This window comes from Anabrus simplex, chromosome 1 (assembly GCF_040414725.1).
Source record: "Anabrus simplex isolate iqAnaSimp1 chromosome 1, ASM4041472v1, whole genome shotgun sequence".
Taxonomy (NCBI): Eukaryota; Metazoa; Arthropoda; class Insecta; order Orthoptera; family Tettigoniidae; genus Anabrus; species Anabrus simplex.
Window position 1 is genome coordinate 44,582,700 of NC_090265.1, and position 13,272 is coordinate 44,595,971.

The following is a 13,272-nucleotide window of genomic DNA, read 5'->3' on the forward strand; positions in this document are numbered from 1 at the left end:
GTCTTATACCTTTCACAAGAGTCGTTTCCTGTGTTTACAAATACCGCTAACCGGTCAGTAAGAGATTGCTCCTTGCAGTGAGTGGATTTGTGACAGGAAAATGGCATGTTATTCACGTGATAACTTTTCAGCAGGTATTGATGACAATAAATTAATGCAGTGTTTAGAACAGTGCGAAGTTAACGCTGATGATTTATCGGATAGCGATAGGGAATTTAGTTGAGAGAGTAGCGACGAAATTATACCGGACACGTACGCGGAATCACCGCAGCTATAGAAGAGACGTTTAATTGTGTCTAACAGCACCAAAGCTACTCTGAATATGATGGTAGATGAAACTAGTGATAACGAATATGATGATGATTATGATGTTTCTGGAGAACATTTTGTGGAAATTTGTCCCAATGAACCCGACAACATTCCTCAACCTCCTGTCTCCTTCAAGGAAGTTCTTGGACCCCTACCGTCTGATTCTCCGCCCATATCACACTTCAATTTACTTTTCACTTACTCTCTGCTAAACCTTATAGTCACATATAGTCCTCTATCATTACCTAAATGCCGGTCTCCGCGGGCCAAGTGTAGCGTGCCTGCCTCTCACCCGGAGGTCATGGGTTCGATTCCCGCCCAGGTCAAGAATTTTCGCCTGGTCCTGAGGGTTGGTTCGAGGTTCACTCAATCTAAGTGACCCTAAGTGATTGCAATTGAGGAGATATCTGAGTATGAGAGGACCCCGGTCTGGAAAACCAAGAATAATTACTGAGAGGATCTGTCTCACTGATCATGATTCACCTCGTAAACTGCAGGTACCGAACTGAGCAGCGGTCGCTTAGTAGGTCAAAGCAAATCACGGATTTGGAGGCATACATTTCTTAATATCGTAAATTCTGTTGTATTGTAAAATTATTTTTCTAATATATACTACAACCGAAAACGAGAAACTATTTTTTTTCTGAAAAAGACTATATTATCAACTACTATTTTGTACTTATTTAATAATTCAGAATTATTTTAATACTGTGTTGTCCGCACGTAGAAAATTGGTTGTCAGAATTTGCCAAACATCGATACATACACGCGAATTTTATCGGTGAGTAAAATTGTCTTGTTTTTATTAGTGACATATGTTTGAATTTTTATTTTTTACGTTTTTATTTTTCTCGTTCAAATTAGTTATTCTATAGAATTGTATTTAGAAATATATTATACATAATTACGTATATTCTTTTGTATCGTAAATAAGTATTTCAAAGTAGATATTGAGAGAGAAAGTGCGGAAATATTTTTCTCTTCCTAAAAATAAACGTTTTCGACAACTGTAAATCAACAATAAAACGTTTTTGACTCTTTATATCACTCCAGACCAGTTTCTTATTCTACGTAGTCGATATGTAGAAAGTTTCATGCCGGTATTTGCTATACACCGGTAGATATACGCGAATTTTAAAATACATGTATTTCCACTGAAAACGGCCTGACACTTTACAGTAGTAGAGTGGAGGCGGAGTTCTGGCCTCTTCCAGCTGATGGGGAGCGGCCGACCAGATCGGCTCTTGGCTCCAAGAGGGTTAAAAACAATTACAACTAGAATTGCGTACTATAGTTCGATGTTGCAGAACACAGCATTGCAAGACTAGAATCAAGCACTGTTTAGAAAAACAAACAAAAATATCTTCTCAACATACTTACTGAGCTACTCTTCCCGCTCAGTCAAGGTACATCTATCGAACGTGCATTGCAAAAGCATGATTGTAAAACATAATAAGACTAGAATCGAACACTGCACTCGATGTTAACTTCAACATGTGTTTAGAACATTAAATCAGGTTCAAACATAGCAGGACCAAAATCGAACTCTTCCTACTCTTTCAAGGTACATCTCTATCGAACATGCATTGCAAAAACAAGATTGTAAAACATAACAAGACTAGAATCAAACACTGCACTCGATGTTGTTAACTTCAACATGTGATTAGAAAATGAAATGAGATTAAAACATAGCAAGACTAGAATCGAACACTGCACTCGATGTTGTTAACCTTAACATGTAATCAGAACATTAATTGATGTGCTCAAAACACTGTATAAGTGATCAAGACTACATTCGAACACTGCACTCGATACAACATGTATTTAGAACATGTTAGGGGATACCTTTGTTCTAAGAAAATCAGATTGAAACATAACAAGACTAGAATCGAACACTGCACTCGATGTTGTTAACTTTAACACGTGATCAGAACATTAATTGATGTGTATATCTTCCTTTACCTTTACTTACTGTGCCAAGGTACATCTTTATCGAACATGCATTGCAAAAGCGAGAGTGTGCAAGTTTTGACTTGAACACATACTACCGTTCAAAAAAAAACATATATATACATACTATAGTGCGATGTTGTAGTACACTGCATTGCAAGACTAGAATCAAGCACTGTTTAGAAAAAAAATTCTTCTCAACATACTTACAGTGCTAGACGATAACATACTTACGAATTTATTCAACACCTTCTTTCTTGCTCTTATTCTTCTTCGAGAGGAAAGAGTAGGAGGAGAAGGTAATACCTAATCTAAAATAAAAGAATATACCAATTCTACAGTATTTATTTACATCTTGTATGTACTAGTTTTATTATGAATGATTTTACTTGTAGTGATGTTTGCGTACTTTTGCTTTCTCGATGTAATTCTTGTACGTACATGCTTTTACGCGTCAATAAAACTAATAACACAAGATTTGTTCTCTATCCCGCGATATATAATGAAAATAGAACGTTGATTTAGTTCTTCTATTTCTAAATCAGTTAGCACGCTAAATCTATTAGGTAAAAAAACTTGAAAGTCTTTGCAGACGCATAAAATCCTTTCTCCAAATTTCGTTTTTAATCTTCGTAGTGAAATTACTTTAAATTGATCATTTAGCGGTAGACTTGTTAGCGGCTTGGTAGTTAGAGTTGAAATATGACCTAGCTGGTTAATCTTCTCCATGGTTTTTCTAAAAAGAACAAATATATAAATGTAGCTTTAGCACTTGCATCACACATAGTAATAATAGGATATAAAAGGGTAAGTGTGCTAGCCTAGAGTTACGATGTTCGGAAGAAACTAAGTTTCAACCTATAGAGGTCAGACATTGCTGTAAGTTTGAAATTATAAGATTAACCTCTTCTACAGCATGCAGATAGAAGAGAATAACTATTTCTCAATAGAGTAAAGTTACGTTGTTCGGAAGAAAACGAGTTTCAACCTATTGAGGTCAGACATTGCTGTAAGTTTGAAATTATAAGATTAACCTCTTCTTTAGCATGCGGATTAAAGAGAACAACTATTTATCATTAGACTAATGTTACGACGTTCGGAAGAAACCAGGTTTTTACCTATAGAGGTTAGACATTGCTGTAAGTTTGAAATTATAAGATTAACCTCTTCTATGGCATGCAGATTAAAGAAAATAACTATTTATCAATAGACTAAAGTTACGATGTTCGGAAGAAACCAAGTTTGAACCTGTACAGGTCAGACATTGCTGTGAGTTTGAAATTATAAGATTAACCTCTTCTACAGCATGTAGATTGAAGAGAATAACTATTTATCAATAGACTAAAGTTGCTATGTTCGGAAGATACCAAGTTTGAACCTTTAGAGGTCAGACATCAAGTTTCAACCTATAGAGGTTAGACATTGCTGTAAGTTTGAAATTATAAGATTAACCTCTTCTATGGTATGCAGATTAAAGAAAATAACTATTTATCAATAGACTAAAGTCACGATGTTCGGAAGAAACCAAGTTTGAACCTGTACAGATCAGACATTGCTATGAGTTTGAAATTATAAGATTAACATCTTCTATAGCATGTGGATTAAAGCGAACCACTATTTACCATTAGACTGAAGTTACGATGTTCGGAAGAAACCAAGTTTCTACCTATAGAAGTCAGACATTGCTGTAAGTTTGAAATTATAAGATTAATATCTTCTATGGCATGCGGATAGAAGAGGGAAACTATTTACTAATAGACTAAAGTTACGATGTTCGGAAGAAACCAAGTTTCAACCTATAGAGGTCAGACATGGCTGTAAGTTTGAAATTATAAGATTAACCTCTTCTACAGCATGTGGATTGAAGAGAATAACTATTTATCAATAGACTAAAGATATGACGTTCGGAAGAAAGCAAGTTTCAACGTATAGAGGTCAGACATTGCTGTGAGTTAGAAATTATAAGATTAACCTCTTCTACAGCATTTGGATTGAAGGGAATAACTATTTATCAATAGACTAAAGTTACTATGTTCGGAAGAAACCAAGTTTGAACCTGTACAGGTCAGACATTTCTGCGAGTTTGAAATTATAAGATTAACCTCTTCTACAGCATTTGGATTGAAGGGAATAACTATTTATCAATAGACTAAATTGCCATGTTCGGAAGAAACCAAGTTTGAACCTTTAGAGGCCAGACATTGCTGTAAGTTTGAAATTATAAGATGAACATCTTCTATAGTATGCGGATAGAAGAGGGAAACTATTTACCAATAGACTAAAGTTACAATGTTCGGAAGAAACCAAGTTTCAACCTATAGAGGTCAGACATAGCTGTAAGTTTGAAATTATAAGATTAACCTCTTCTACAGCATTTGGATTGGAGGGAATAACTATTTATCAATAGACTAAAGTTACTATGTTCGGAGGAAACCAAGTTTGAACCTGTACAGGTCAGACATTGCTGCGAGTTTGAAATTATAAGATTAACCTCTTCTATAGCATGAGGATTGAAGAGAACAACTATTTATCAATAGACTAAAGTTTCTATGTTCCGAAGAAACCAAGTTTGAACCTTTAGAGGTCAGACATCAAGTTTCAACCTATAGAGGTTAGACATTGCTGTAAGTTTGAAATTATAAGATTAACCTCTTCTATGGCATGCAGATTAAAGAAAAATAACTATTTATCAATAGACTAAAGTTACGATGTTCGGAAGAATCCAAGTTTGAACCTGTACAGGTCAGACATTGCTGTGTGTTTGAAATTATAAGATTAACATCTTCTATAGCATGTGGATTAAAGCGAACAACTATTTATCATTAGACTAAAGTTACGATGTTCGGAAGAAACCCAGTTTCAACCTATAGAGGTCAGACATACCTTAAAATCTTCGCGCTGCAGACTGTTACTCGGATGAATAAAATGCGTGCGTTCAAGCCTGAAACTCGAATGATAATATTCTGGTCGTACCTAAAAAGAACAAACATATATGAATGTAGTGTATGGTACGTCAGCTAGCCTAGCTATCTTTACAACTCAAAGTTCGAAACATACCTTAAAATGCACGTGCTGCAGACTGTTACTCGAATGAATAAGATGCGTGCGTTCAAGCCTGAAACTCGAATGATAATATTCTAGTTGAACCTAAAAAAGAACAAAAATATATGAATGTAGTGTAGGGTACATCAGCTGGCCTAGCTATCTTTACAACTCTAAGTTCGAAACATACTTTAAACTGCACGCGCTGCAAACTGTTACTCGGATGAATAAAATGCGTACATTCAAGCCTGTAACTCGAACAATAATATTCTAGTTGTACCTAAAAAAGAAAAGAAAATATATGAATGTAGATGTTTATTACCTAGCGTAGAAGTTGCTTTGCAAACATTAACTAACACTTCAAGCTTACCTTAAGTCGAAGGCTGAAGAATAATATTCACAGCAGACAGTACTTAGACGGGGATGTGCACGCAATAAACACACACAAAGAACTGTGAGCGCTTCACGCAGACTGCAGCGAGTAAATATGCTGCTTGTTACCAAGCGGATATCAGAGTCGCTGACATCTGCAGTACAGTTGGAACTAAATGTTTATGCAACAAGGGCTCTCCTGAGTATCTTACGCTGAGTTCTGCAGGCCGACGTATTTAAGCACTAAGCCAGAATCGAACCTGCTGCTGATGCCGAGGTGCTAGAATTTAGGAGTTCTGTAGCAGATCGAACCTGGGAAGGTCAGCGCGCGCGATTGCAATGTTTGGGAAGAAACCAAATTTCAACTTATAGAGGTCAGACATGGTTATAAGTTTGAAGTTACAAGATTAACCTCTACCATGTCTACACCTTCTAACCCGAGAGTGCTGAAAACCAAAGCGCGAGTCAGCTAGCCTAGAGTTGCGATGTTCGGAAGAAAGCAGGTTTTAACCTATAGAGGTCGGACATGGTTATGAGTTTGAAATCATTAGATTATACTCTTCCTTGTCTACACCTTCTAATTCTCCTATCGTAAAATACTAAACACAATGAAGGTTGTAAAATTTACTTGGTTCGTTAACAGCTAACCTAGCTATTTTTAAATTAAAGACCTTTATTACCTAGAGTAAAAGCAGATGTAATAATACGATACGAAAGGACAAGTCAGCTAGCCTAGAGTTGCTATGTTCGGAAGAAACCCGGTTTCAACATATAGAGGTCAGACATAGTTGTGAGTTTCAAATTATGAGATTAACCTCTTCTATAGCATAAGAATTGAAGAGAACAACTATTTATTAATAGAGAGATTCGCTTAAAGTTGCGATGTTCGGAAGAAGCCAAGTTTCAACCTATAGAGGTCGGACATTGCTGTAAGTTTGAAATTATAAGATTAACCTCTTCTATAGCATGAGGATTGAAGAGAACAACTATTCATCAATATAGATTAGCTTAAAGTTGCAATGTTCGGAAGAAACCTAGTTTCAACTTATAGAGGTCAGACATTGTTGTGAGTTTGAAATTATAAGACTAACCTCTCCTATGGCATGCGGATAGAAGAGAACAACTATTTATCAATAGAAATGAGCTAAATGTTACGATGTTCGGAAGAAACCCAGTTTCAACCTATAGAAATCGGACATGGTTGTAAGTTTGAAATTATAAGATTAAACTCTTCTATAGAATGAGGATTGAAGAGAACAACTATTTATCAATAGACTAAAGTTGCAATGTCCGGAAGAAACCAAGTTTCAACCTACAGAGGTCCGACATTGTCGTGACTTTTACTAAGCTAAGCCTACAACCACAGTACAACCTACCTGTTAGCAACAACACGAAACACTGAGGTACCGAAATATACAAGTTCTACAAGCAGATGTATTTGTACTACGATTAAACGGGAAGGTTTGAGCTCAGCTCGACAAGCTGCTAATAATTTTAATGCCAACTGTACGCGTGCAGTGGACTTCGTACTCCGCTGAGGCAAACACATTCCAGGTAGGAGCTGGCTAGCCGGATGTAGCTTGTGTGTGTGTCTATGTAGGCTTGCTTCTTACTCCATCTAAAAAACACACATCCCAGATACTTTTCTTGTTCAGGTACTCTAAAGTCTGCTTGTTCGAAACCCGGTGCTAGTACATACCTACTCGCAAGGTATAACGCCTGAAATGCACTAGGAAGCAGCTAGCTGCTGCTCTCCTCCTGTTTTTACAACCGTTTGCCCCTTCCTAACATGAGATTTTAAATTGTAGAACCTATTTTACGGCCGGATGCCCTTCCTGACGCAAGAATCTGTTTTTACAGCTAGAAATTTAAATCACAGTTTCTTGAACTATTGTTTTACCGCTAGATGCCCCTCCTAGCGCTGAAAGACCAGGATTTAGCCAGTTAACATTTCTGATGTAACAACAAGCATGTTAGGTGCAAGTTATACTAAGCAAACAATCCCTATCATACGCAAGCCGTTCAAAACTGTACTCTTGTTTTCTCTTAGAACAAATCGATGTTCTGATCATGTTGTATCGAGTACGGTGTTCGATTATATTCTTAATCGCTTCTTTTTGAACATATTTTACGGCCGGATGCTCTTCCTGACGCAAGAATCTGTTTTTACAGCTAGAAATTTAAATCACAGTTTCTTGAACTATTGTTTTACAGCTAGATGCCCCTCGTAGCGCCGAAAGACCAGGATTTAACCAGTTAACATTCCTGATGTAACAACAAGCATGTTAGGTGCAAGTTATGCTAAGCAAACAATCGCTATCATACGCAAGCCGTTCAAAACTGTAGTCTTGTTTTCTCTTAGAACAAATCGATGTTCTGATCATATGTTGTATCGAGTACGGTGTTCGATTATATATTCTTAATCGATTCCTTGCTACTACGATCAAGAGCGCAGCTCGGTGCTCTCAGATGGCGGATGTGGAATTTGCCGCCACCACATGTCAAAGAATAAAGATGCCAACACGATGCTCTCTTAGCAGCTTTTCAAACTGTCCACCACCACAGAGTGCAGCGCGGAGCTCTGTAGATTAAAGATGGCGGTCGCAAGAGGGCAGCACGGTGCTCTGTAGATTAAAGATGGCGGAAGACATCTAACGAAATTACCCGCATGAGCGCAGCACGGTGCTCTGTTCATTAAAGATGGCGGATGACAGCTAACGAAATTGCCCGCATGAGGGCAGCACGGTGCACTGTTCATTAAAGATGGCGGATGACAGCTGACGAAATTGCCCGCATGATAGCAGCACGGCGCTTTCTAGATTAAAGATGGCAGATACAAAAAGCACGTGGCTTTGTAAAGCATGTAGAATTTACCGCCACCACATTTCAGATATAGATTGCAGCACAGTGCTCTGTAGATTAAAGATGGCGGATGACAGCTGACGAAATTGCCCGCATGATAGCAGCACGGTGCTCTCTTGATTAAAGATGGCGGATGACAGCTGTCAGAAAAAAGCACGTGAGTTTGTTTCCAAACAAGAGCACGTGGAATTTGCTACTGCTACAAAGAGGGCAGCACGGTCCTCTCGGAATTAAAGATGGCGGATAGCAAAAGCACGTGCGTTTGTAAAGCACTTCGACTTTGCCGCCACCACATAGAGTGCAGCACGGCGCTCTCTTGATTAAAGATGGCGGATGACACCTGTCAAAAAAGCACGTGAATTTATTTGCCGATTCAAATCTCGCGCTAGTGAGGTTAAGTTGGTAGCACTAAGGTTTAGGCCCGCCAAGATGGCAGCACTGCGGATGACAGGTGACGAATTTGCAGCTACTGCGATAAAGAGAGCAGCACGGTCCTCTGTAGTTTAAAGATGGCGGATGACAGCTGTCAAAAAAGCACGTGGCTGTCAAAAAACACGTGGATTTGTTTATCTCGCGCTAGTGAGGTTACGTTGGTACCACTAAGGTTTAGGTCCGTCAGGATGGCTGCACTGAGGTTAGCGATACGTTGTTGTCTGTCAAAAAGCACGTGGCTGTCAAAAAACACGTGGATTTGTTTACTTCGCGCTAGTTAGGTTAAGTTGGCACCACTGACGTTTATTCCGGTCAAGATGGCAGTACTGAGGTTAGCGATGAGCTGTTGTCTGTCAAAAAGCACGTGTCTGTCAAAAAACACGTGGCGTTGTTTACCTCGCGCTAGTTAGGTTAAGTTGGTACCACTGAGGTTTAGGCCCGTCAAGATGGCAACAGTGAGGTTAGCAATGCGTTGTTGTCGATGACAGCTGTCAAAAAGCACGTGGCTTTGTTTACAAATTCAAATCTCACGCCAAAATTCAAATTTCCCGCCAAAATTCAAATTTCCCGCGGGAGGCGGAGGGGCCCCGGCTAGCCCGGATGAGGAGACGGCGGCAGTACTGTCCTATTATACTACTCTACTCCAGGCAAAAGCCAACACGATACCTAACTTAAGGCCATGGCCACATCCCTCCCTCTTAGTGGCTGACCCTTCAAGTCTTCTCACTCTCTGCGTCAGCCCCATGAATTTTATTGTGTTCGTATGGTGAAGAAAATATCAAGCTTACTTCCACGACCGTAATTCGGTAACGACATTGAGGTTGAGCCAGCCGTGCTCCTGAATGCTATGGTGATGTGATGGTGAGGGCAGACGTAAAAAAAACCGGTGTTGGTATGCGAGGATCCTGACCGTGTGAAAGGCGTACGTTTCTTTTTAGGGCTGTTTTATCATATGTTGTGTAAAAAATACAAGGCACCCCTTATATATATGTGTTTATCTACCTGTAGGAGGGAGGTACGTTAGGGTAGCGTGGCCGAGCGGTCTAAGGCACTGGTTTTAGGCACCAGTCCGAAAGGGCGTGGGTTCGAATCCCACCAATGCCAAGACTTTTCTACTTTAGTAGGAACGATGACTTCGGTTTAATATACAATCCTCGTCGTTTTTTGTTCAATTGTGCATGATCTTCAATGAGTATTCTGTAGCTCTTATGTGTAATTCGTAAATTGCTTACCTTCATTTAACTGTGAATGGTCCCCAGCTATTTAAAATTACCTGGCAGCGGTGGGATTCGAACCAACGCCCTTTCGGACTGGTGCCTTAAACCAGCGCCTTAGACCGCTCGGCCACGCTACCAGCGTCCTGGCAGTTAGTGCGGACAGCTGACAACGTCCTGTTGTCGTTAACATTCTGATAATGTACTTTATATTATTCTTTAACAATGAAAGTTCCGTTCACCTCTGTAGCGTAGTAGTTAGCGTGATTAGCTGCGACCTCCAGAGGCCCGGGTTCGATTTCCTTCTCTGGCATCCTTGAAGTGGTTTTCGGTAGTTTCCCACTTCAACTCCATCGGTCGAGTTGGCGTGGGGTTAGGAGCGCGCAGCTGTGAGCTCGCATCCGTGGAATGTGAGTTGAAACCCCACTGTCGGCAGCCCTGTAGATAGTTTTCTTTGGTTTCCCATATTCACACCAGGCAAATGCTAGGGCTGTACCTTATTTATGGCCACGGCCGCTTCCTTTCCATTCCTGGGCGTTTCCTGTCCCATCGTCGCCGTAAGACTTAAGTGTGTTTGCGCGACGCAAAGTGAGAAGCAAAAATTGAAAAAAGCACTTCTACTCCAGGCAAATGCCAGCACGATACCTAACTTAAGGCCAAGGCCACATCCCTCTCTCTTAATGGATGACCCTTCAAGTCTTCTCACTCTTTGCGTCAGCCCAATGAATTTCTTTTGTGTTCGTATGGCGAAGAAAATTTCAAGATTTAATGTTTTTTTAAGGCTGTCAGCAAGTCTTAACTGGGTCTGAAAGGTTAACACCCGTATGTGATGTGGATTGCCATAATGCGGTATATATACGATTTATCAATATTGTACGGTAAGCTTTTAACATTCAAAGACCGAACATTCCTGCTTACTGGCCATGGGTACTTATTGCAAGGCGCAAGTATACTTCCACGACCGTGATTCGGTAACGACATTGAGGTTGAGCCAGACGTCCTCCTGAATACGATTGTGATGTGATGGTGAGGGCCAACGTAAAAAAACAAAACAAAAAGAATGGGTGTTGGTATGCGAGGATCCTGACGGGATGGAAGGCGTACGTTAGCTTTTATGGCTGTTTTATCATATGTTGTGTAAAAAATACAAGGCACCCCTTAAATATATGTGTTTATCTACCTGTAGGCCTACAGTTGAAGGTGTTCCGTAAAACTACCTCTCTCCACAATCTATATCCTTTAATAGAGATGGATAGTTTTATTTCGTCTCGGCAAGAGTATGCCATAAAATGTTAGGCATGGCAGTTGAGGAAGCCTAGGCGAAGTATTGGTCCTACTCAGAAGTTGAATGCCGGTCCTAAGTACTTTGCTCCAGGACACTACCCTAGATGCGGAAGATTTAAGATCCTCCGCTGTGTCAGAGGGAAAAACCAACCCTGGATGGTAAAGGAATTAATGTAGCAAGAAGAATAGCCAGATCTTGCCATGTAAACTCACGTGTTTTTAAATGTAATACTTGCCAGAGCCCTAGCAGCCATGATTTAGATTTACTTTAGTAAGAACAATGACTTCGGTTTAATATACAATCCTCGTCGTTTTTTGTTCAATTGTGCAAGATCTTCAATGAGTATTCTGTCGCTCTTATGTGTAATTTGCAAATTGCTTACCTTCATTTATGTGTGAATAGTCCCCAGCTATTTAAAATTTCCTGGCAGCGGTGATATTCGAACCCACGCCCTTTCGGACTTGTGCCTTAAACCAGCGCCTTAGACCGCTCGGCCACGCTACCGGCGTCCTAGCAGTTATTTCGGACAGCTGAGCCAGACGTCCTCCTGAATGGTATGGTGATGTGATGGTGAGGGCCGACGTAAAAAAAACAAAAAAACGGGTGTTGGTATGCGAGGATCCTGACGGGGTGGAAGGCGTACGTTTGGTTTTAGGGCTGTTTTATCATATGTTGTGTAAAAAAATACAAGGCACCCCTTATATTGCAACCTTTCCACCCCACGCCTTTTGCCGCATAGAACCAATTGACTACATGATAATTCCTAAAATGTCGCGATACGGCCATATAGCACCATACGCCAAGGCGCTTGATGGAAAGGGACCTTTTTAGTCTAGAGTCAGATGCCACCTCATCAGTAAGGAACGAAAAAGAAAATTTTTCAGAAATGATGGGTGAGCGAAAGCTCTTCCGACCGTGCAAGGGTCTACTGCACCCTTCCGTTCCATAGAATCAAACCACCGACCTCCCAGGGCCATGGTGAGTTCGCGGCGAAAGATCAAAGTAAATAACACATAACTAGCTTAAAGGCATAAATGAACGGAAGGAAACGTGCGATACAATGTTATTCGGCAAAATGACAGGCAGACAAATGTTTAAATACCTATTTATTGAGCCTTGATAAATCAAATTAATTAAAAGTTGACCCTGAATATTTATATTATATCAATGTTGAATATGCAATGTCCATTGGACTAAAAACCAATTGCAAAATGTCAAAATTTTATTTCTCCTTTACCCCTTCCTTCTTCCCGACATGATGATAAATATTACATTATAATTTGTATAACATACCTTTTTTTAAATCAGAAATATCCTTATAAATGCGACGGTTATCATTAATAACTTTCTTCACTATCAGAAGAAGCAATTATTTATACAACAAAAAAATTGAAGATAACTTGAACTGGTCACCTTGCTAAATAATAATATTACAAAAAGTAAACAAATAATAAGTGAATGCTAGTCGATAAAATCCTAATCAAAATAAAATGACTGATGTCGGGTCCAGAAATCGAACCCACATCCCAATGAATCCATTGACAAAATTTACGAAAATACAACTCGATTTGTCATCCACATAAAGAGTGAAACACGACTAAAAGAAAGTATAAAAAAGAAAATGTGTACACATAATATGAAAAGAAACAACAAACAATATACACATGCAATTGGCTAAAAAAATAATTATGTGACAACAAAAATCCATGGTTGCCTCAGAACTCGAACCGATGATATCCAAGATGGCATCGACAAACGGGACTAAAAAAACTGCCTTTCTTAATTAAACATAGGGTCAACAAATAA

General features: G+C 39.4%; 1 non-coding gene across 1 annotated transcript; it reads right to left on the reverse strand.

Annotated features, from left to right (window-relative positions):
* Window positions 1-10,241: 10,241 nt before the first annotated feature.
* TRNAL-AAG (transfer RNA leucine (anticodon AAG)) lies at window positions 10,242-10,321 on the reverse strand. Its single transcript has one exon. It is a non-coding gene; the product is annotated as a tRNA-Leu (tRNA).
* Between the last annotated feature and the right edge of the window lie 2,951 nt (window positions 10,322-13,272).